Raw genomic sequence first — 24,981 nt, 5'->3', positions numbered from 1 at the left:
TGCATGTACCACTTTGTGTATGGCTGCTAGGAAATTGGACTCAGGTTGTTAGGCTTTGCAGATAAAAGCTTTAACTACTAAGCCATCTCTCCAGTTTCTTGTTTACTCAATCTCCAATTAATTTATTTATGCTCTGATCTTGATTATAGCTTTCTGTATGGTAGTATTAAGTTTGGATTGGTCTTGTTTAATCAATGCCTTCAGATTGATGGTTAAAATTTTAACTATTTTTATAAAGGAGATGTTTAGTGCTCTAAGCTTCCCACAATGAAGGAATGCCTCCATTGTGTCCCATAAGTTTTGCTGTGTTTTGTTTTCATTATTATTTTGCTCTATACATTTATTGATTTCCTTGACAAACCTTGCATTGTTTGATAGTGAGTTATTCAGTCTTCAGGTGTTGGTGAATTTTCTGTCATGTTTTTGTTAATCTTTAGCTTTATTGCATTGTGGTCAGATACAATGCACAGTTATATAGCTTTTCTTAAATTTGTGGAGACATGCTTTTTGCCCTAATATGTGATCTAATTTAGAGAAGGTTCCATGCACAGCTGAGAGGAATGTGTATTTTGTGCAATTACAGTGGAATGTTCTGTTAAGTCCAGTTGATCTATAATAGTGTGGAGCTCCCTTATATGTTTTTATTTTATGATTAGGTTATCTGTCTATTGACAATAGTGGGTATTAAAGTCTACTAGATATAATTGTATTGGGAGTTATTTCTGGTTTATTGTCTAGTAAATTTTGTTTTATGAAATGTGGTACACTTATGTCTTGTGCATATGTGTTTATGATTATAATATGCTCTTGTATTGTTAACTTAACATGCATTATTTATCTATTTGATTACTTTTGTAATTAAGTCTATTTTTGTCTAAAATTAGCATAATCACAACTGCTTGTTTCTTTTTTCCATTTGCTTGGACAATCTTTTGCCATCCTTTTACCCTTAGGTGGTGTTTATCTTTATGGTATGGGGATTTCCTATAGACAGCGTATACATTCATTTTTTAGCATGTGACTTTTGATTGGGGCATGAGGTTGAGTCCCTTGATGTTCAAAGTTTTAACTGTGAGGTGGGAGTTAATCCCTGTGGAGTTAAAAACTTTGTATAACTTGATGTTTTCTTGATCCTTATATGTTTTCATGTCTGTTCTACTTTTGATTGCTATAACCCACCTATAGTCTCTTTTGTATGTTTGCCTCTTCAGTATAGTGTGCATTCTTTGCAGTATTCTTGGTAGGATTGGCTTAGTACTCATGTAGTCGTGGAACTGGCTTTGATCATGGGAAGTCTTTCTTTCACCTTCTACTGGTAGAAGTATTTTTTCTGGGTATGTAGCAGCTTGGGCTGTCAGCCATGGTCTTTTAGGATTTGAAGTATTTCATTCCAAGCCCTTCTGGCTTTTAGAGTTTACATTGAAAAATCAGAGGTAATTCTGATGGGTTTATCTTTGTGTGTAATGAGCTGTTTTTCACTTTTCAGTGTTCTCTCTGTTTTTCATTGTTGAGAGTTGTAACAATTATGTAACACAGGACATTCATTCTCTGTTCATGTCTGTTTGGTTTGATTTGTATCCGTTGTACTTTGATGGGCCCCTTTTTTGTAAGGTCTAGGTAGTTTTCTACTTAGTCTTTTTGAGGTGTCCCACACTTCCCTCATATTCTGTTCACGTGCTTTGTTTTTGTTTCTTTAATGTGTCATAGTTTTTGATGTGCTAGTCTTTCTTTTGTCTTGTCCTTATGTTCTGATAGTCTATGTTCCAAATGATCTATTCTGCTGGTGAGGTTTTCTTAGGAGGCTTTTCTAAAAGTTATCTTATTTTTTTGGTTTTCATTGTGTTTTTCTTTATCACTTATCTCTTTGTTTGTTGGAGTCAGGTTCACATTGCTGGCAGAAAACACCCAACAAAGAGCAACTTGTGGGGAGATAAGGGTTTATATTGTCTTAAAGACTGGAGGAGAAGCTCCATGATGGCAGGGAAAAATGATGCCATAAGCAGAGGGTCAACATCACCTCCTAGGCAACATCAGATGGACAACAGCAACAGAAGAGTGTGCCAAACACTGGCAAGAGTAAGGTATTATCACAACTTTAAGCCCTCCCCCAACAATATACTGCCTCCAGGAGGTTTTAATTCCCAAATTGTTATCAGATGGGGACACTGCATACAGAATATCTAAGTTTATAGGGGGCACCTGAATGAATCAAACCACCACATTGTTGAATTCCAATTTCATTTCTTCATTTGACTTTCTTGTTGTTTTATGGAATTTGTTTCTGTATTTGATCATACCCTCATTGAGTTTATCTCATGGACAATTGAGCATGTTTTGTTGATTTTCTTCCTCTTCCTTTGTCCATCTAAGTTATTTTTTATTCTTTTTTAATTTTTTAAATTTTTTTGTTTATTATTTTTATTTATTTATTTCAGAGTGACAGAGAAAGAGGCAGGTAGAGAGAGAGAGAGAGAGATGGGGGGGGGAATGGGCACGCCAGGGCCTCCAGCCACTGCAGACGAACTCCAGAAGCATGCACCCCCTTGTGCATCTGGCTAATGTGGTTCCTGGGGAATCGAGCCTTGAACCAGTGTCCTTAGGCTTCACAGGCAAGCGCTTAACCGCTAAGCCATCTCTCCAGCTCTATTTTTTATTCTTTTAAATTTTATTGTGGTATGTATTTAATTTTTATTATTTATTTATTTATTTATTCATTAGGAAGGAAAGAGAGAGAGCAAGGGAAAGACAATAGGTGCTCTAGGGCCTCTTGTCACTGCAAAGGAATTCCAAATGTATGTGCCATTTTATGCATCTGGCTTTCATGGGTACTGGGAAATCAAATCCAGCCAATCATGCTTTGCAAACAAGTGCCTTAACCACTGGGTCATCTCTCCAGCCCTTGAATTTTTTCTGTTTATTTTCTTCACTCAGTCGTGCATTTATTTTGTGATTTGTTTTCATCATTTCTATTTATTCCAGCCTTCTGTTCGTGCCCCCACTATGTTTGTTTAATGTGCTTAGTATAGTTTCATTTTGGGGTCCTTTGGCTGGGGTTTCCTCTAGGCTTGCAATGGGGTCTTACATTATAGAACTAGGCATTTTTGATGGTGTTCTCTTGGCTTGGTGTTTTGCAATATTTGTTTTGCCTAGGAATTTGACAATCTGGAGGAAATCATCTTGTTTTGCTAAGAATATAGCAATTTTAGTTCTTGTGGAATCTAAGGTGAGTACCCTGTTCAGTTTTGGTCAAGGTTGGAGTAGGATGATGGTACATGTGGATGGTATGGGCATTCTTTCCAGCAGATTTCTGCCACGCTCATGTCAAAAGTGCATATGTCCTGGGTACACTGCAACAGTCAGATCCCCACTGGTAGGCCTGCTCTGAACACACTGATTGTGCAGATGGTGATACTCTCTCTGGGGGGTGGGGGCAGATCCCCCAAGTTTTCTGCTTGCCTTCAAGTTGTGTTAATCTTTGGAGTGCCTTCTCACTTTGATGGCAAGTATGACTTTGCTCTGATCTTTGAGCCTACTACGTGAGTATTACCTTTAAACTCTAGATCTACTATATGGGTTTCCCCTAACTCTGAGACTGCTACATACATAATTTCTCTAAACTTTGGGTAACTGTGGGTGCAAATCTCTTTATACATTTCTCATTTGAATTTCGTGGTCTCTGATTTGTTACTTACCCTCTGCTATTCTTCCTTGAGCTATTTATTCTTTGTTAGTCTATAGTCTATTTTTATCATTTCTTTTTTGGATAAAGACCCAGACTGGGGTTCGTTAGTATGGAAGACATCCTCATGAAACCCCAAATCTTATATCAATATGTATATAAAATCATTAGTATTTTCCTTGTCCTTTTCATTGTTCATCATTTTATTTATGGGTGATATCTATTCTACATGCATTAAAATGATTTATTCTTTACTAGTTAAGGATTTCATGCATTTTCTAATAGTTGTTTTTGAACTTTGATTTTGTTGGTAGTGCTTGTAGGAGTTTTCATAAAATGTTTACTATATAGCAAAGTGTATAATTCTATATTCTGAACAGTTTCAGTTAGGTTCAGGAAGACCTGTCTTATGTCAGTGTTAAAAAATACTGAATTTTTTTTTTTATTTTATAAAGGGAATTTATTGGATTAGCTTACAGTAGTCCAATAGCATTTGCAGGCCTGAGAATCACCGAACCTGGTAGCTGCTCAGTCCACGTGGCCAGATGCCTCAGCAGTCCCGACCCGGCACTGCAGATGGTGCCGGAAAGCCTGGAGGCCTCCTGAGGAGCCGGAAAGCCTGGAAGCTTCCTGAAGAGCCGCTGGGTTTCGATCCACATGGGTCTTCAGTTGATGTTGGTCTTTAGTCCGTACTGGTCTTCAATCCACGCTAGAAGGTAGGGAGCAGCTCCGGCAGCCAAGTGGAAGGAAGGAAGGAAAAAAGGCCTGATTTTTTTTTTTAATTTAATATGTCTGTATTGAGTATCGACAGAAATTTATTTTTGCATGAGAAATGATGAATGCTTATTTGTGATAAAGCCAATGGGGAGATACGTCAATAGCATTGATTTAGTAAGTACTCTTTCTTAACTGATTTGAAATGCAATTTAAAAGAAATTGTATCCTTCGACTTTGTCCAAATTTTCTCGTTCAATCTAAGTTTCTGCTCAAGCAACAATACCATAATGTTGTCTTTATCATGTCTCCATAAAAGGAAGACATATTCCTTGTCATTATTTTCTTTCATGTAAATTTAACTTGGAAAAATTCATACATTTATTATTTATTATTACATTTATTATTATTAACTTTGAGGTGGCATTATCATATTCCAAATTTTGTCATTTGCCAATTCATATTTTCCTAGGAACTTCATCCAGATTTCTAATATTCTTGACAGAAGTATATTCTTTGTTTTTGAGACATGTAACCCAAATTGGCCTTGAACTCCCATTTTAGAGGAGTATATGTATAAATTTCTGATCCGCCTGACTCCATCTTGTCATAAATTGGGATTACAGATGTACACCACCATGCCCATTTTAAAAAATATGTACTATTTGCCCGTGTGAGAGTGTGTGTGTGTGCCAGAGCCCTTTAGCAAATGAACATAAGATGCATGTATTTTTTATTTTATTTGAGAGAGAGAGAGAGAGAGAGAGAGAGAGAGAGAGCGAGCATGCCAGGGACTTCGGCCACTGCAAACAAACTCCAGACAATTTCACCACCTTGTGCATCTGGTCTACATGGGCCCTGGGGAATCTAACCTGGGTCCTTTGGCTTTTCAGATAAATGCCATAACCACTAAACCATCTCTCCAACCTTATTATGTTTTCCTTTTTTTTTTTTTTTTTTTGAGGTAGAGTTTCCCTTTAGCTCAGGCTACCTGGAATTCACTATGTACTCTTAGGGCGGCCTCAAACTCATGGTGATGCTCCTAACACTGCCTCCCAAGTGCTGGCATTAAAGACTTTTTTTTTTTTTTGCATCACACTTTCATGAGAAACTTTGAAACTGGACTCAGCTTAATAGGTCTGGCAAGCAAGTGCCTTTGACTGCTAATCCATCTGCACAATTCTCATGCTCATGTTTTAAATAAACTGCTGTGTAACAAATTCAGAACTTCATGCATGCTACATAAGTACTGTATAAACTGAGCTACATGCCCAATCCTGTATAAGTGAACTCTTAATTTTAAATTCTTATGTACATAATATTTTAATATCTTTCCTTATTTCTTCATCTTTTTCACTGTTACATTAGGCATATGAAAAGATTTCTTTATTTTTTGTTTATGCTTACTAGCTAATATCTATTCTAAGTATGAAATTGGCTTGGCTAGATCAGCATTTATATTTAATCTGATCAGCTGGAGGAGTGTCCTCTTGTCTCAGTGCATGTGTCATTTTGAAGGGAAACCATCAAGATCGACATGCTACCCTCATTTTGTGGTAATTTAATCATGCTACATAGAATGGATTGCCCACTTGTTAAAGACACATTCTTGCAAAGCCTATCAGCCAGGGTTGATGACCCAGTACCCACATAAAATCAGAAGCACAAACATGCATCTGGAGTTTGTTTGTGATGGAAAGAGCCTCCTTAAAAAAATTCATAGATAAAATAAAAATGTTTTAAAAGCTGTACATAGAGGGCTGTAGAGATCGCTCAGATGTTAAAGTTCTAGCTTGCAAAGACTAAGGACCCTCATTTGATTTCCCAGTACCCATGTACAGCTAGATGCACAAGGTGACACATGCCTCTGGAGTTCTTTTGCAGTGGCTAGAGGCCCTGGAGTACCTATTCTCTCTGTCTGCTTCACCCCTCATAAACAAATAAATAAATATTTGAAATATGGTACAATTATATTTTTATTTGTTGACAAAATTTGTCCATCCTCATGTTCTACTACAATCATTCTTTTCTCTCAATATTAATATTCTAAAAACAATAATTGTGTGTGTATATGTGTGGACATATGTATGAATTTATTTGAAAGCACTAGCATGTTTGCCATGGCACATATGGGGAAATCAGAGGACAATTTTCAGGTCTTTCCCCACCTTTCCAGCACAATGTTAATTTTCATCAGTTCTGGGGAGAGAGTTAGAAGTCAGTTGTTATGTTTTCATTGTTCCAGAAGTCTCATAAAAGTTTGAAAACTCTGACATACTTTCCACCCCCTCTTCCGCAAAATTTCCCTGAGCCATGTTGGGTTCATGTCTGCTTCAGTGATGAGGTGTTGGGGGCCTCTGGGTCTCTGATTCTCTGATTTGGTAAGAGTTGACTTTTCTCTGTGTTGATCTCTTTCCCCCTTACACTGGTATCTGGGTCATGAAATGCAGAGACATTTATGTTACCCATAACTGTGGGCTAACTCCACAATGCATGACCCATATACCTCAACAAGGAGGGGCCATGGAGAGGAGGTAGGTCACTGATGAGCCTAATAATGGTAGCAAACTGACTGTATTTGCTGAATACAAAACTAATTAATAAAAAATGTTTGAAAACTCTGGGATTAATAAAATATTTATTAATATTTCCACATTTTTCATTTGTATATGATGTAAAATTGTGGTTCCATTTTCCATCATTTCCTTTCTACTTTGTGATCAATTTTGTCAGACTCATTATCACACACACGCGCACACACACACACACACACACACACACACACACACACATCTTCCTATATCTTCATATTACTCGCCAGTCAATCAAACTGCAAAGTCTCTTTTTTCACACCTCTGTGATTTTTGAATTGCTTTTATACTAATCTGGATTACTTCTTCTTAATTTCTCATGCATTCACTACATGGACAAATCCTTTACACTGTTTTAAATTCTCATCAAACTAGTCACAGTAGCTCACACCTTTAATCCTAGTCCTTGTGAGTCTGGTGGGGGGAGGAGGATCACTGTGGTCAAAGCCAACCTCAACTAGAGTGAGTAAGACATTGGTTGGAAAAGAAAAACAAAACCAAACAAACAAAAAATGTAAAACCCACATCAAACATTACCTTCTCAGAGCAAAACATATTATTTTTATGAATGTTTCAATATCTATTTGTTTCACATGCATTTTTTTTATAATTGCATTTAGTCCTGTGTCATCAATTACATGAACAGCTTATATAAATACATAGTTGTGTTTTGCTCATAGGTGTACACTTAGATGTTAGCACAAAATAGGAATTGAATTAATATTTTAATTTATTTTCATTAAGGTCTTTATAAAGTCATATTTAAACAAATTCTAAAATGTGTAATGGGGACCATGATTCACTAGTTTTGATTTAGAAATAGAAAATTTTGTCTTTGACATTGAAATTAATACTCTATGATTTTGAGACAAGTTAATCTAAACAGAAATAACTATATACTTTTCAAAAACCTCTTGTGTTGACAGTAAGCAGTATTTATACTTCTTATAAAATTTGAAGTGTATCCAGTCAAGCCTTCTGCCATATTTTTGCCTATATACAAATGGAACAGCTCTTAGGTTTATGTGTTCTCACACACATATATTTATGTCACATTAAAATGCTACCTCATTAACTATAAATTATGTTCTCATAATGTAATTTTGACTGCTGGATTATGGTGAATCAAGTCAAAATATTACATGAAATTATATCCTTAAGGCTTCCATTTTCTAAGAATAAGTTCACATATTCAGTATTGTTAAAAAATAGGGACATCCCACATCACAAATGGAACAGAGACTGTTTTGCTTCATCTATTTCTACTTTTGAATTATTTCCTAAGAAACATACTCAATTACTTTAATCTAAACCCACAATGGCATCCTTAGTATTGATTTAGTCAGCTTCTAAATTAACATTAGAGAGCTTATATTTATATAAACATCTTTAAAAGTACCACTGAGTTGTGATGCTGAACAATTCAATATACTTAGCAGAGAAATAGATCCTAGGTATCCACTGTATTATTACTGTTCCATGTCTCTGCTGAATTTCACTGATTATGAGACAAAACCATTAATTAAATAAAATTTTATATTAGTCTAAAAGGAAACAGTTTTTTTTTTTAATTTTTACTTATCTCTCTCTCTCTCTCTCTCTCTCTCTCTCTCTCTCTTTAGATAAGGTCTCCCCCTAGCCCAAGTTAACCTGGGATTCACTCTGTAGTCCCAGGTTGGCTTCAAATTCACAGCTATCCTCCTACCTCTGACTCCCAAGTACTGGGATCGAAGGTGTGTGCACACATACAATTAGGGAACATTTCAGTTGTATAAATTGCCTCAAATACTAAGTGGAATCCATCTTATAAAAAATAAATACCCATGCTGGAAAAATATTAAAGTGCAAAGTAGTTAAATTTTCAAACAACTTATGTCAACATGACTGATAATTTCAATTTGAAGGAATAATTATAATGTCTCTACTAAAACTGATAATAAAATAGAATTTTAAAACTTGGTAGTATGATTAGTAGTGGTAAATAAGCATGAAAAACACTGGAAACTGCAGTGTCTGCAATGGTAATACTTTATCTGTTGCTTGTGGTTTAATTTTCATGTATTTTAAAATTGGTACAAATTATAAACATTGCAGTGAATGCTAGAGCTATGTGTTGCAAAATGTAGTATGCATCTAGACAAATATAATATCCACTTATTCTTCATTCAAAAGATACAGATCATTTTATATGCCAATTAGAGAATATAATAACCAAGAAATATTTTTAAATTAAAGCAATAACTTTCCTATAAAATATATTTATGTATCTTTGTTTATATAATAAGTATATATTGCTCCACTAAATAGTGTTTAATTATAATGTGGCCAAATGGTCCAAACTTATAAAATTGAACTTCTTTTCAGCAAGATACAATATGACTTATGCTTAATTAAACAGTGCATATTCAGTTCAATCATATGCTTGCTTTTGAGTTTGTGGATGATTAATAGTAAAACTTTATGGGAAATTGTTATAGACTCATCTCCACTAATAAGTCTGTTTCATTGCTAAATATGTTGAATTGTATGAGATAACTCAGTAATACATGTAGAGATGGTTCTATAAATATTATATGTATATATAATATCTATATATAGATACACACATATTTATCTAATACTATTGTTATAGGATGAATGAGTGAACACATAAAATCTTTAGAGTGGAATGCCAATGAGAAAAGAGCAAACAGTGATTTTCATCTTTACCCAGTCCTTTTTCTTCTAAAATTTTTATTACTTTTATTTATTTGAGAGTGACAGACAGAGAGAGAAAGAGGGAGACAGAGAGAGAGAGAGAGACAGAGAGAGAGAGAGAGAGGGAGGGAGGGAGAGAGAGAATGGGTGCACCAGGGCCTCCAGCCACTGCAAAAGAACTCCAGATGCGTGCGCCCCCTTGTGCATCTGGCTAACGTGGGTCCTGGGGAATCGAGTGTCTAACTGGGATCCTTAGGCTTCACAGCCAAGCGCTTAACTGCTAATGCATCTCTCCAGGCCTACCCAGTCCTTTTAATATATATAATTACCATTAATCACTCAAGTATTTATTAGTGTCAGTTGAATTTCATTATTATTAGACAAAACAATTAATTGACTAAGATTTTTAATTTTTTTTTTGCTTATTTTTATTTATTTATTTGAGCAACAGAGAGAAAGAGGCAGATATATAGAGAGAATGGGCATGCCGAGGCCTCCAGCCACTGCAAATGAACTCCAGAGGTGCACCCCCTTGTGCATCTGGCTAACGTGGGTCCTGGGAAATTGAGCCCCAAATTGGAGACCTTAAGCTTCACAGGCAAGTGCTTAACCATTACGTCATCTCTCCAGCCCAATTGACTAAGATTTTAAATTAGTTTAACAGGAAATATTTTATTGGTGTAAGTTGCATCAAATTTAAGTGCAATTCATCTTATATAAAAATATATACCAAAGCTTAAAAACTTAAAGGAAAAATTAGTTAAATCTGCAAACAAGACAATCAAATAATTTGTTATATATTTAAAATGATTATATATATATATTATATATATATATATATATATATATATATATATATATATATATGTAGAGAGAGAGAGAGAGAGAGAGAGAGAGAGGTAAGGGTAGTTTACTGAAACAGAGAGACATAGTAAGTGTTTGATTTAGGTAGGGAGAAAAATTTAGTTAACTTAAATAGAATAAACAAGTAAATCAAGAAAAAGTGTTAGGAGTACTCTAAGTACTATAAAATGGGACACTGGGATGATTATGGTAGGAAGGATGATGCCTGTACCACGTACAGAATGTTCAAGAATCTACTGAGTCCCTGAAATTTTAGATGAGACTTGAAAATAAGAAATACTTAGCCATGAAGTTGTCTTAGAGGAAAGTGTTTCTGAATGATAAAATTTCAAGATCTTGGAGCAGATATGATCATAAAGTAGCCACACAATACAAAGAAATGCAGTGTTACTAGAGAAAACATGTAGTAAAAAGCAAACTAACACATACCCCCTTGTTTGTAGGAATATAAACTTGTACAGCCACTATGGAAACAGTCTAAAATAAAGCAAATCTAAGAGCTAGTTTTCCCCAAATCAGGTAAACATTGAGAGTAAATAAAAAACAGCATATCAAAGACAATTCCTGTAGTTCCATGTGCTTAAGTACTTAATAACAAAGGCAGAGAAACACACCAATGGATAGGCAGGAAAATATTTTTAACTTAAAGAGAAGATAGAATACTCCTCCCTCTACAGTAGCTGACAGAAAGCTGGAAAAAGCTACCCTGAATACAGCTCTATGGGACACAGAGAATTCATCAGTGGAGATAAAAAAACAGTGGACACTGCATTCCTTAATTTTGGCCAAATGAGCTGACAGGTGAAATATTAGCATGTCTGTTATGGGGGAAACCAAGTGCTCTCTAGTTTGACTGCAGGCTCATGCTATGATACTGAAAACCTATGACAGGGGAGGTCTTGAGCCGTAGGGGTATAATGCCTGCTGGTGTTTGGCTAAATGCATATATTATACTCACCAAACTGCCAGGTAAGCACTTATCTTAATGTTATTACTCATATATTAATGCTACTCTCAATTTTGGATAGAAAAGATTCTGTTTTCAGATAGTGGTGACCTTGGGATGACTCAGAAGGCACCATAGTGCTGAGAAGAAAAGAAGGATTAGTGTTCAGCACTGTGACATCTCTATCACAACTTCCAAGGTTCAGAATCCATTGAGGAAGAGGTGACCTACAAGGTTTCCCAAAAGAAGACAGATTTCTGTCAGAATACTTGATGACCCACCAAAGGGTGGTGGTAAAACCCTACTGCCAAAGACACAATATGCTGTTGGCATGGAACATGCAGTGACCTGGCTAGAATCTGGAAGACAGTCAGTCCCCAGACAATTAGATCGTCTGGTGCCAGAAGGTACTACATGAGCAACTGAGGGTAAATGACCAACATCTGTCCAAGCAAATCATGGTCTAAGCTACTCAGCAGCAAACAACCTGACATGCTACTCATACAAGTACAATAGTGGCATACAACCATGGATGGTAACCAGCTGCTGTTGGTTTGGCTAATGGATCTGCTCTGTGGAATGGAACTCATAGCTGGTTCTGGGAAACAAGATCAGAATAATATCCAAAAAACAAGCTTGCTCCCCATTATCAAGCTCCCACTAATCATGAACTACAACAGGGCCTACAACTATTAAATTCTTTCTAAAATAATAATGTTTATCCCATTTATCTGGTGCTGACTTCAGTCTCCATTGGAGAATTTGCTTCTCTTTTTCAGATAGATGGAGATCCTGAGGAGAGAATCAGTCCTCACACCTCACTAGGGCCCCAGCACCATAGAGTAACTGGGGAAATGATCAAGAGTGCTGTTTTCTTTGTGAACCTGGTACTAGCTCAAGGGTGAAGGAGAGAGAGCCACAGGGAACACTCAACTCTTACCAAACCAGATATCCAGAGACACAAAGGCTCCCAAGACCTCATCACTGAAGTAGACCTAAAATAAACCCAACATGGCTCAGGGAAATTTGTGGAAGAGGGGGAGAAAGGCTGTTAGAGCCACATGTTAGGTCATTAGGCACAGAGACATTGCCTCTTACCCATTAGTGAAGGTTGACCCCACAATGCATGACCCATATTCCCCAATGAAGAGGGTCCCTGTGGAGGTGGGAGGAGAGGAATGAGGCTAACAATGGTACTAACATGGATGTATACACACTGTGTAAAAAAAGAAGAAGAAGAGGAGGAGGAGGAGGAGGAGGAGGAGGAGGAAGAGGAGGAGAAGGAAGAAGGAGAAGAAAAGAGGTGGCAGAATGAATGTAAGATCCAAAAGTGGGGTAGGACTGCTAATAGTGCACTCCTCCAGACACAAAATAGCCTGGATACCCATGATCTCATAATACCTGGCACTATTTGTACATGATCCTCATAATAGGAAGAAAAGATGATAACATGAAACTAAGGACAACTGGCGAAATAAGCAAAGGTGATGTTTTCCTGTGAACTGGATACCAGCACAAAGGGGAAGGAGATCAACGCAGAGAAAAATCAACTCCTACCAAATCAGAGAGCCAGAGCCTCAGAGGCCCCCAACACCTCAGCACTGAAGCAGACCAAAAATGAACCCAACATGGCTCAGGGAAATCTTGCAGAAGAGGGGGCGGAAAGAATGTCAGAGTTATATGTTGGGTCATGATTTTCAGAGACATTTATCATACTAATAACTGGGGGCTAAATCCACAATGCACGACCCATTTTCAATAACAAGGAGGGTCTAATGGGAGGGGGTAGATCACAGATGAGCCTAAATAATGGTACCAAACTGCCTGTATTTACTGAAAAGAAAACTAATAAATTAAATTAAAAAAAAAACTAAATATATATATATATATATATATACATATATATATATATATATATATAAAGATGATAACATCAAAACAAAAGAGAGACTTATTGAGAAGGGAAGGTGATATGATGAAAAGTTGAAATACAAAGGGTAAAAGGGGTAGGGAAGAAATTACCATGGTTCATTGTCTTTTCTTAAATTTACATTTTATTGAAAAATTCCATAATTGTAATCTATAACCCATGATAATTTCCTCCCTCCCCCACTTTTCCTTTGCTATGCCACTCTCTATCATACCCCTTCCCCCTGTCAATCAGTCTCTCTTATTTTGATGTCATCATCATTTCCTCCTTTTATGATGATCTTGTGTAGGTAGTGTCAGACACTGCAAGGTCATGGATATACAGGCCACTTTGTGTCTTGAGGAATGTGCCTTAAGGAATCCTACCCTTCCTTTGGTTCTTACATTCTTTTTGCAGCTTCTTCCACAATGGACCCTGTGCCTTGGAAGGTGTGATAGAGATATTTCAGGGCTGAGCACTCCTCTATCACTTTTTCTCAGCACCATGTTTCCTTCTGAGTCATCCCAAGGTCACCTCCATCTGAAAAGAGAATCTTCTCTCACTGAGAGTAGCATTAATATATGGGCATGCAAGTTAAGAGAAGTGTTTACTGGGCAGTTAGGTGAGCATAGTATATACATTTAGCCAGAAACCAGCAGAGATTACAACTCTTGGGCTCATGAGTACCCCTGTTGAAGGTTTTCAATATCAAGGATGCATTCCCTCCCATGGAGTAGGCCTCCAGTACAATTAGAGAGTAATTGTTTTTCCCTATAACAAACATGCCACTATTTTACCCATTGGCTCATTTCACCTGGCTGGCCAAATTTTAGGTGTGCAATGTCCACTGTTGAATATCTTCACTGGTGATTTCTCTCTTCCATTGAACTTCATACAGCATAGCTTTTTCTTTTCTTTTTCATACAGCATAGCTATTTCTGTCAGCTGGTCTACATGGAGGAGGTTTTCAGCTCAGCTCCAACAAGATTTCTCACTGACCTTGTAGCCCAAGTATGTGAAGTCTTCAGCAATACGGTCTTACCACCTATTCATGGTGGGAAACCAAGAGCCTTGATAATGGCCTATAATATTTTGTGGGCATACATAATTTCCCTGGCAAACAACTCACTGAAAGGTATCCCATCCCTGGCACTGAAAATTTTCTACTAACAATCTATGGCTTCTGTTTGTGTCATAGTTCAAAAGAGTAGGTTTCCATATGACTTAGTCATATCCTCCCTCTACCTTTACTTTACTCAATCTCTTCCCCTGATCTCACTTAGGCCTTTATCACACATTAATCTATTCTTCTACTTACATATATACAATACCATGCTATTAAGGCCTCCTCTTCCTCCCTTTCTATTCTCTTTAAATCCCCTTTCTAGCTTACTTGCTTCTGCTACTGAGTTTTATTCCAATTCACATTGAAGTCCAATCATTTGTATCTAGGATCCACATATGAGAGAGAATGTGTGAAGTTTGGCTTTCTGGGCCTGGGTTACCTCACTAAGTATAATCCTTTCCAGACACACCATTTTTTCCTCAAAATTTCATACCTTCAATTTTCTTTACCACTGGGCAGAACTCCTTTGTATAAATGTGCCACATCTTCATTATCCACTCCTCAGTTGAAGGATATATAGACTGGTTCTATTTCCTAGCTATTGTGAAGAGAGCAGCAATAAACATGGTTGATCAGAAGTATCTCTAAGATAATGAGACAAATCCTTAGCATATGTGCCTAGAAGTGGTATATATAGGTCATAAATCTATTTTTAGCCACCTGAGGAACCTCCACACTGATTTCTACAATGGCTGGACCATGAAAAGTGTAAAGGGTTACTCTTTTTCTGCATCCACACCAGTATTTATTGTCATTTGTTTTTATGATGGTAGCCATTCTGGCAGCAGTGAGACAGAATCTCAATGTAGTTTTTTTTTTTTAAGTTCTTTTGTTTTATTTTTTAAAATTAATTAATTATTTTCTTTATTTATGAGAGAGAGAGAGAGAGAGAGAGAGAATGGACATGCCAGGGCCTTCAGCCACTGCAAATGAACTCCAGATGCATCTGCCCCTTGTGCATCTGGCGTACGTGGGTCTTGGGGAGTTGAACCAGTGTCCTTTGGTTTTGCAGGTGAGTGCCTTAACCACTAAGCCATCTTCTCCAGCCCTCAATGTAGATTTAATTTCCATTTCCCTGATGGCTATATGATGTTTCACTGTCTATAATTATTGGAGTTATCAATAATTTTTTAAAAGATGGGATCATGACATTTGTATCAAAATAGTTGAACTTGGTTGGCATCATGTTATGAAATGTGGAAGGCTCAGAAGAAAAGACCTGTATGTTATCTTATGTGGAAGCCAAGAAAATCCAACCTTGAATTTTCATATAGTAAAACTAGGATTTGTGAAGGATAACAAATGCTGGTAAACAAGACGTGGAGCATAGGGTATCTTTGCATAATGTTTGTTAATTTTGGTTTGTTTCTCACAAGATGTACAAATGTATTTGGTATCTTACCTTGAAATGCATTTCTACTTCAAATGAGTTCCAAAAAATGAATTATGTATTTTCTTGTGCCATAATTAAGCTTTTAACAAAGATGCATTTGAAAAAAAATATGATTGCCCAAGGATTACATCTTCATAATTAGTGGAAAACTATTTCTTCCAGGTTAAGAATTCAACATGTGACCAAGGGTATGAGAAGTTAGTCTGTGAAATCTGAAAGATTCATCTTTAGCAATATTTGAAAAATGTTATTTTCTATTTCTCTTGTTTAAATTGTATTTTGAGGTCAGCCATGTAATTAGATTAACTGACAGCCTTATTCCAATAAATAATTTGTTCTAGGTTAACTGAGAAGGAGTAGAGAAATACAGTAAGTCCCTGTTGCTTATAAACAAATCAGTTTACTATATTATAGTAACTCAAAAGGACTAAGACAGTGAGTGAGATAATGCTCCTTATGCAATTGGAGAACTTTTACATTTTAAATATTATTATTATTTAATTTAATATTTTGTTTTTGAGGTAGGGTTTCGCTGTAGCCCAAGCTGACCTGGAATTTACTATGTAGTTTCAGGGTGTCCTGGAATTCATGGCAATCGTCCTACCTCTGTTTTCTGAGTGCTAGGGTTAAAGGCATGCACCACCATGTCCGGCTTTAAATATTATTTTTACTAGCATGTACTCATTGTACTTTAATTTCAATTTCAATTTGAATACCGATAGAACCAATGTAATAGTAAAGTAGATGTTTATAGCTGAAAAGCATGGTAGGGAACAGCATATTTCAAATTACAAAGAGAACATACAAATAGGAAACAAAAGGGGAGGCCATAGCAATGATGTACTAAGGGAAAAGGAAGATAAAAAGCTTGATAAAACATAATGTGTGAGATATATTCACTAAACTGACTAAGGTTTCATACTGAAATAAACAGCCAAGGACAGAGCCCAAGTCTGATTCTAGATAAAATGGAAAGTTACAAAAATCTGAATCACCTTTAGTTAGAGAGGTTTTCTTTTTTAAAATTTTTAATGTGATTTAAAATTACTGTAGTGATGGAATTATTTTAGAGAATGTGTAAAAAAGATGGTTAAAATGCTAGTGTTACAAAAATAATCATTCACAGCCTACAATCTAAATTTGTTACCTTTTTACAGGTTCTTCCATATCAGTATTACAACCTTAGGTTGCAAATTATATTTCATATATGAAAATTGGCTTTATGTGACCAGGAACAAGTGACTATTCCTGTACATGTTAAAATTGGTCCTACTTACATTCTCTCTCTCTATCTATCTCTCTTTCTCTCTCTATCACTCTCTCTCTCTCTCTCTCTCTCTCTCTCTCTATCACACACACACACACACATTTCTTCATGATACATTTATTTAATTTTCTGCCCTACACATTTAACATGATTTGAGAACCAAGTAACATTGTTGTTAAAATAATTATGAACATGATTAAATTAATTGAGACATTTTTGTAATACATTTAAACATTTTAAATACTTTCATATCACTCTCCAGAAAAGAACTAATTTATCCTACATATCTCCTCATATTTTCTAAAGTAACATAGCACATATTAAAAAAAAAAATATTTGCAAGAGAGAAAGTTACATATACCTGTGACCCAATTACTTTGGAAGCTGAGGCAGGGAGATCACATGTTCTCTCTTTCATAGACTACACAGTGAATTCAAGGAGGCCAACCTGGACAACTTATCTGAACCTTGTCTCAAAAAAAAAAAGAAAAAAATGATATGGAAATGTAGCTTTGTAACTTTGTGGTAAAATTCTTGCCTACCACCTTTAAGACCTTTAGCTCCACTACTGCCAGGTAAAGAAGGAAAAAGAAAAAAAAAACTACAAATGCAGTACATAAAGCTTATTATAATTCTTGTATCATGGAATATTTTAGTTATCTTGAATGAATTTTCATTAATTATTTTTTCTTTATTTGTTGCCTTTGTTTTATGTAACTTTGTTATGTTTGTTTTCCTATGAATAAAAGAGCTGACATGCACAACTTAAAAGAAGAAATATTTCTTTGTGTTCACATTTTCAGTGCTTAGTAGTAAATCATGAGGAAGGCATTGCAGCCTTTGTGGCAGAAAAATGGCTGTGGAAGTCTTTCGCCACATGCAGAGGACCAAGAACCAAAGAAGGCAAGTTCAAAGACCCTCTGCTCACTGATCTGCTCCAACCTTCCTAGTCCCATCAACTAGGGCTATATAGCCTTCAAAATACAGCCACAATATATGAATCTATAGTAGAATTATTCTAGATTCAATTCACAATAGTCATTTGCTCTGGGAAATGCCTTTACATGTATCCTGTTCATTTATATCTTGCAATGGGGTATGCTTTTCTTCTGCAGTGTGACAGATTGTTTGCATTCGTCATACTAACATATTCATTGCATGAAATGCAAATTCTTTCCATTTAATATATTAATGTTATTGTCATCTATGAAGGGAATTTTAAATAACATTCTAATTTTTATTTGGTAAAATATACCAAATTTTACTAAGCAGATATTCTTCCATGTTTATACTACCTTATTTGAATTATCTTTTCTAAATTTCACAAGGATTATACAAAAATCAGATGATGAAAATTCTGACATCTTTCCAAATTTACATAAATTGACTTGTCTATTTGTATAGCCAGTTAAACATTAGGAAAGAATGAGGAATAGTGGGGATTTTTACTATAATTTTATCAAATGTTTAATTTTATGGATAATTTGCATGTGTACACCATTTACTCTTATTCTGATTTACACTTATTTTCCTCAATGCAACATTAATATCATATAAATAGATCATAATAAGTGCAAATATCCAAAAATTTCAATTAAATTTTTTCTATGTATCTTACATTATTGTTTTATTTCCACAATACTGACTTTACCCAATATAGCAATATATTTTCTATATTTTATTACATATTTTAATGTGTAACTTGCATTCTATACAGTTTACACATTTCCATTGCATAATTCACTATTGTATATTAAACTTTTGGAATTATTAAAATAATTCCTCACCAAATCAATTTTAAAAAGTTGCCATCACTCAATATGTTCTCAAATGCCCATGTTTGCCATTCACTTTTCCTATATCATACCAAGGTATCACCATTTAATGCTGATTTGTTGACACTTATATAATGGTAAATGATTACCACATTTTATTTTGGGAGGTACCCATTTTCAGTTTTAACCAATTCATTAAGTTACTAGTTTTATCATAAATTTCCTCTTAACTAATTATTTTTGTTAACTTTTCAAAACTGAAATATTGAAAATAAATCATACAGTTTTCTTTGTAGTGAGTCTTTTATAATAACTGAATTTATGTGCCCTTGCAAAATCTTTAGTTCATAATTCCATGGAATTGTATGCCAATTGTTGATAAACTGGGAAAGAGTATTGCTACATGAGCACCAGGTTGCATTAATGAGGAAATAACATGGACATGTGAAAGTCTTTTGACTGATGGTTATTTACTTTTTGAACTATAAATTTAATCTAATATTTTCACAGTAAAGAATTCAATAAATTATCTTTTGTCATAGCATTATACTCTTGAAGTCAACCTTACAATATTTAAAATTCTGTACGTTTTAAAATATTCAGCACAAGGGTGAAGGAGATAGACAGAGAACACTCAACTCCTACGAAATCGGATATCCAGAGACACAGAGGCTCCTAAGACCTCATCACTGAAGCAGACATAAAATGAATCCAATATGGCTCATGGAAATTTGTGGAAGAGGGGCAGAAAGAATGCTAGAAACACATGTTGGGTCATTATGCACAGAAATATTGCCTCCTACCCATAACTAATGGCTAACCCCACAATGCACGACCCATTTTACCCCACAAGGAGGGTCCCTGCAGAGGGGGAAGGTCAGGGAGGAGGCAAACGATAGACCCAACATGATTGTATACACACTGTGTACATAACTAATAAATAAAATTATACCATTTACATATAAAAAAGATAAAACAGAGCTCAAATAAATGTACTCCCTTTTTTGTAAAGAAATATTCATCCTATAGCAGACATTACATTACAGTAAAAGAATGATGATCATCTAAACTGTTTACACACAAATGTAATAAACAATCTTTTTTTAAAATTTAATTTATTAGTTTATTTTTCAGTAAATAAAAGCAGTTTGGTACCATTGTTTAGGATCATCTGTGATCTACCCCCTCCCATTGGACCCTCCTTGTTGATGTAAATGGGTTGTGCGTTGGGGAGTTAGCCCCCAGTTATTGGTATGATAAATGTCTCTGCAAATCTTTTTTTTTTTAATTTTTACTAACATTACCCATGATTATAAAATATATCCCATGGTAATCCCCTCCCTCCCCACCCACACATTTTCCCATTTGAAATTCCATTCTCCATCATATTACCTCCCCATTACAATCATTGTAATTACATATATACAATATCAACCTATTAAGTATCCTCCTCCCTTCCTTTCTCTACCATTTATGTCTCCTTTTTAACTTACTGGCCTCTGCTACTAAGTATTTTCATTCTCACACAGAAGCCCAGTCATCTGTAGCTAGGATCCACATATGAGAGAGAACATGTGAGGCTTGGATTTCTGGGCCTGGGTTACCTCACTTAGTATAATACTTTCCAGGTCCATCCATTTTTCTGCAAATTTCATAACTTCATTTTTCTTTACCGCTGAGTAGAACTCCATTGTATAAATGTGCCACATCTTCATTATCCACTCATCTGTTGAGGGACATCTAGGCTGGTTCCATTTCCTAGCTATTATAAATTGAGCAGCAATAAACATGGTTGAGCATGTACTTCTAAGGAAATGAGATGAGTCCTTTGGATATATGCCTAGGAGTGCTATAGCTGGGTCATATAGTAGATCAGTCTCTAGCTGTTTTAGGAAACTCCACACTGTTTTCCACAATGGCTGGACCAGATTGCATTCCCACCAGCAGTGCAGAAGGGTTCCTTTTATTCCACATCCCCGCCAACATTTATGATCATTTGTTTTCATGATGGTGGCCAATCTGACAGGAGTGAGATGGAATCTCAATGTAGTTTTAATCTGCATTTCCCTGATGACTAGTGACATAGAACATTTTTTTAGATGCTTATATGCCATTCGTATTTCTTCCTTTGAGAACTCTCTATTTAGCTCCATAGCCCATTTTTTGATTGGCTTGTTTGATTCCTTATTATTTAACTTTTTTTAAAAATATTTATTTATTTATTTATTTATTTGAGAGCGACAGACACAGAGACAAAGACAGATAGAGGAAGAGAGAGAGAATGGGCGCGCCAGGGCTTCCAGCCGCTGCTAACGAACTCCAGATGCGTGCGCCCCCTTGTGCATCCGGCTAATGTGGGACCTGGGGAACTGAGCATCGAACCGTGGTCCTTAGGCTTCACAGGCAAGCGCTTAACCGATAAGCCATCTCTCCAGCACCTTATTATTTAACTTTTTGAGTTCTTTGTATATCCTAGAGATTAATCCTCTATCAGATATATAGCTGGCGAAGATTTTTTCCCATTCTGTAGGTTGGCTCTTTGCTTTTTTCACTGTGTCCTTTGCGGTGCAAAATCTTTGTAATTTCATTAGGTCCCAATGGATAATCTGTGGTTTTATTGCCTGAGCAATTGGGGTTGTATTCAGAAAGTCTTTGCCAAGACCAATATGTTGAAGGGTTTCCCCTACTTTTTCCTCTAGCAGTTTCAAAGTTTCCGGTCTGATGTTAAGGTCTTTAATCCATTTGGACTTAATTCTTGTGCATGGCGAGAGAGAAGAATCTATTTTCATCCTTCTGCAGATACATATCCAGTTTTCAAAACACCATTTGCTGAAGAGGCTGTCTCTTCTCCAATGAGTATTTTTGGCATTTTTATCGAATATCAGGTGGCTATAGCTACTTGGGCTTACATCTGGGTCCTCTATTCTGTTCCACTGATCTACATGTCTGTTTTTGTGCCAGTACCTCGCTGTTTTTGTTACTATGGCTCTGTAGTATAGGTTAAAATCAGGTATGGTGATACCACCAGCCTCTTTTTTGTTGCTCAGTATTATTTTAGATATTCGAGGTTTTTTGTGATTCCAAATGAATTTTTGGATGTTTTTTCTATTTCCATGAAGAAAGCCTTTGAAATTTTGATAGGGATTGAATTAAATGTGTAGATTGCTTTAGGTAAGATTGCCATTTTCACGATATTGATTCTTCCAATCCAGGAACAAGGGATGTTTCTCCACTTTCTAGTGTCTTCTGCAATTTCTCGCTTGAGTGTTTTAAAGTTCTCATTGTATAGATTCTTTACTTCCTTGGTTAGGTTTATTCCAAGGTATTTTATTTTTTTTGATGCAATTGTGAATGGGAGTGATTCTCTGATTTCATCCTCTGTGTGTTTGTTGTTAGCATATATGAAGGCTACTGATTTCTGTGTATTTATTTTGTATCCTGCTACATTGCTGTAGGTTTTGATCAGCTCTAACAGCTTGCTAGTAGAGTTTTTAGGGTCCTTTATGTATAGAATCGTGTCATCTGCAAATAATGATAACTTGAGCTCTTCCTTTCCCATTTGTATCCCTTTTATGTGTGTCTCTTGCCTTATTGCTATGGCTAAGACTTCCAAAATTATATTAAATAAAAGTGGGGACAGTGGACACCCTTGTCTTGTTCCTGATTTTAGTGGAAAAGCTTCCAGTTTTTCCCCATTTAGTAATATGTTGGCTGTAGGCTTGTCATAAATAGCCTTTATTATATTGAGATATGTTCCTTCTATTCCCAGTCTCTGTAGGACTTTTATCATGAAGGGATGTTGGATTTTGTCAAATGCTTTCTCTGCATCCAATGAGATGATCATGTGATTTTTGTCCTTCAACCCGTTTATGTAATGTATTACATTTATAGATTCACATATGTTGAACCATCCCTGCATCTCTGGGATAAAGCCTACTTGGTCAGGGTGAATGATCTTTTTGATATACTCTTGTATTCTGTTGGCCAAAATTTTGTTGAGAATTTTTGCATCTATGTTCATGAGGGAGATTGGTCTGTAATTTTCTTTTTTTGTTCTATCTTTGCCTGCTTTTGGTATCAGGGTGATGCTGGCCTCATAGAAGGAGTTTGGTAGAATTCCTTCTTCTTCTATTTCCTGGAAAAGCTTAAGAAGCAATGGTGTTAGCTCTTCCTTAAAAGTCTGGTAAAATTCAGCAGTGAATCCATCCGGGCCTGGGCTTTTTTTAGTTGGGAGATTATTGATAACTGTTCGGATCTCCATGTTTGTTATAGGTCTATTTAAGTGATTAATCTCATTTTGATTTAATTTAGGTAGGTCATATAGATCAAGGAAATCATCCATTTCTTTCAGATTTTCATACTTTGTGGAGTATATGCTTTCATAGTATGTCCCTATGGTTTTTTGAATTTCTCTGGAATCTGTTGTGATGTTACCTTGTTCATGTCTGATTTTATTAATTTGTGTCTCTTCTCTCTTTCTTTTGGTCAGATTTGCTAAGGGTTTATCAATCTTGTTTATCCTTTCAAAGAACCAACTCTTTGTTTCATTAATTCTTTGGATTGTTAATTTGTTTCTATTTCATTAATTTCTGCCCTAATCTTTATTATTTCTTCCCGTCTACTGACTTTTGGTTTGCCTTGTTCTTCTCTTTCCAAGGCTTTAAGGTAAAGCATTAGGTCGTTTACTTGCGACCTTTCTAATTTCTTAATATAGGCACTTAAGGCTATAAATTTACCTCTTAGAACTGCCTTCATTGTCTCCCAGAGTTTTTGGTATGTTGTGTTCTCATTATCATTTGACTCTATATATTTTTTGATTTCCTTTTTGATTTCTTCATTGACCCACTCATCATTTAGTAGTGTATTGTTTAGTTTCCATGATTTTGTGTATGCTCTATAGCCTTTCTTGCTACTGATTTGTAGTTTAATTCCATTGTGGTCAGATAGAATGCAAGGAATTATTTCAATTTTCCTGAATTTGTTAAGATTTGCTTGGTGTCCTAATATATGGTCTATTTAAGAGAATGTTCCATGTGCTGCTGAAAAGAATGTATATTCTGCAGCCTTTGGATGAAATGTCCTGTATATATCTGGTAGGTCCATTCCTTCTATGACCTCATTTAGTCCAGATGCCTCTCTGTTTATTCTTTCCCTGGATGACCTGTCAATTGATGAGAGTGGGGTGTTAAAGTCACCCACCACCACTGTGTTTGGCGTTATCTGTGACCTTAGATCTAATAGTGTTTGTTTGACGAATTTGGGAGCCCCCATGTTAGGTGCATATATGTTTAGGATTGTAATGTCCTCCTGTTGGAGTGTGCACTTAATCAATATAAAGTGACCTTCCTTATCTTTCTTGAATAATGTCGAACTAAAGTCTACCCTGTCTGATATTAGGATAGCAACCCCTGCTTGTTTTCTAGGCCCATTTTCTTGAAACACCGTCTTCCATCCTTTCACCCTAAGATAATGTCTATCCTTTGTAGAAAGGTGAGTTTCTTGGAGACAACAAATTGTAGGATCCTGCTTTTTAACCCAGTCTGCAAATCTATGTCTTTTCGTTGGGGAATTGAGACCGTTGTTATTAAGAGATACTATTGAAAGGTGTGTATTTATGTTTACCATTTTTTGTGTGTGTGTGTGTTTCTGGTTCTACCTGTGCTCTCTTCTGTTAACTGGTATTTGAGTATAGCTTATTTTTTCTAGGTTCCTTATATGTGTGCTTTTCCTTTTGTTCAGCATGGAGGATTCTATCAAGTATTTTCTGTAGAGCTGGTTTTGTCTTCAAATACTCCTTTAACCTGCTTTTGTCATGGAATGTCTTTATTTCTCCATCTATTTGAATGGATAACTTTGCAGGATAAAGTAACCTTGGTTGACAGTTGTTATCTTTCAGAACATGGAATATATCACTCCAAGCCCTTCTGGCTTTAAAAGTTTGTGTTGAATAATCTGCTGTAATCCTGATGGGCTTGCTTTTGTAGGTAACTTGATTTTTCTCTCTAACTGCTTTCAGTATT

The sequence above is a fragment of the Jaculus jaculus genome, chromosome X (assembly GCF_020740685.1).
Source record: "Jaculus jaculus isolate mJacJac1 chromosome X, mJacJac1.mat.Y.cur, whole genome shotgun sequence".
NCBI lineage: Eukaryota > Metazoa > Chordata > Mammalia > Rodentia > Dipodidae > Jaculus > Jaculus jaculus.
The sequence above is the reverse complement of the archived record's forward strand: the minus strand, read 5'-3'. Positions refer to the sequence as shown.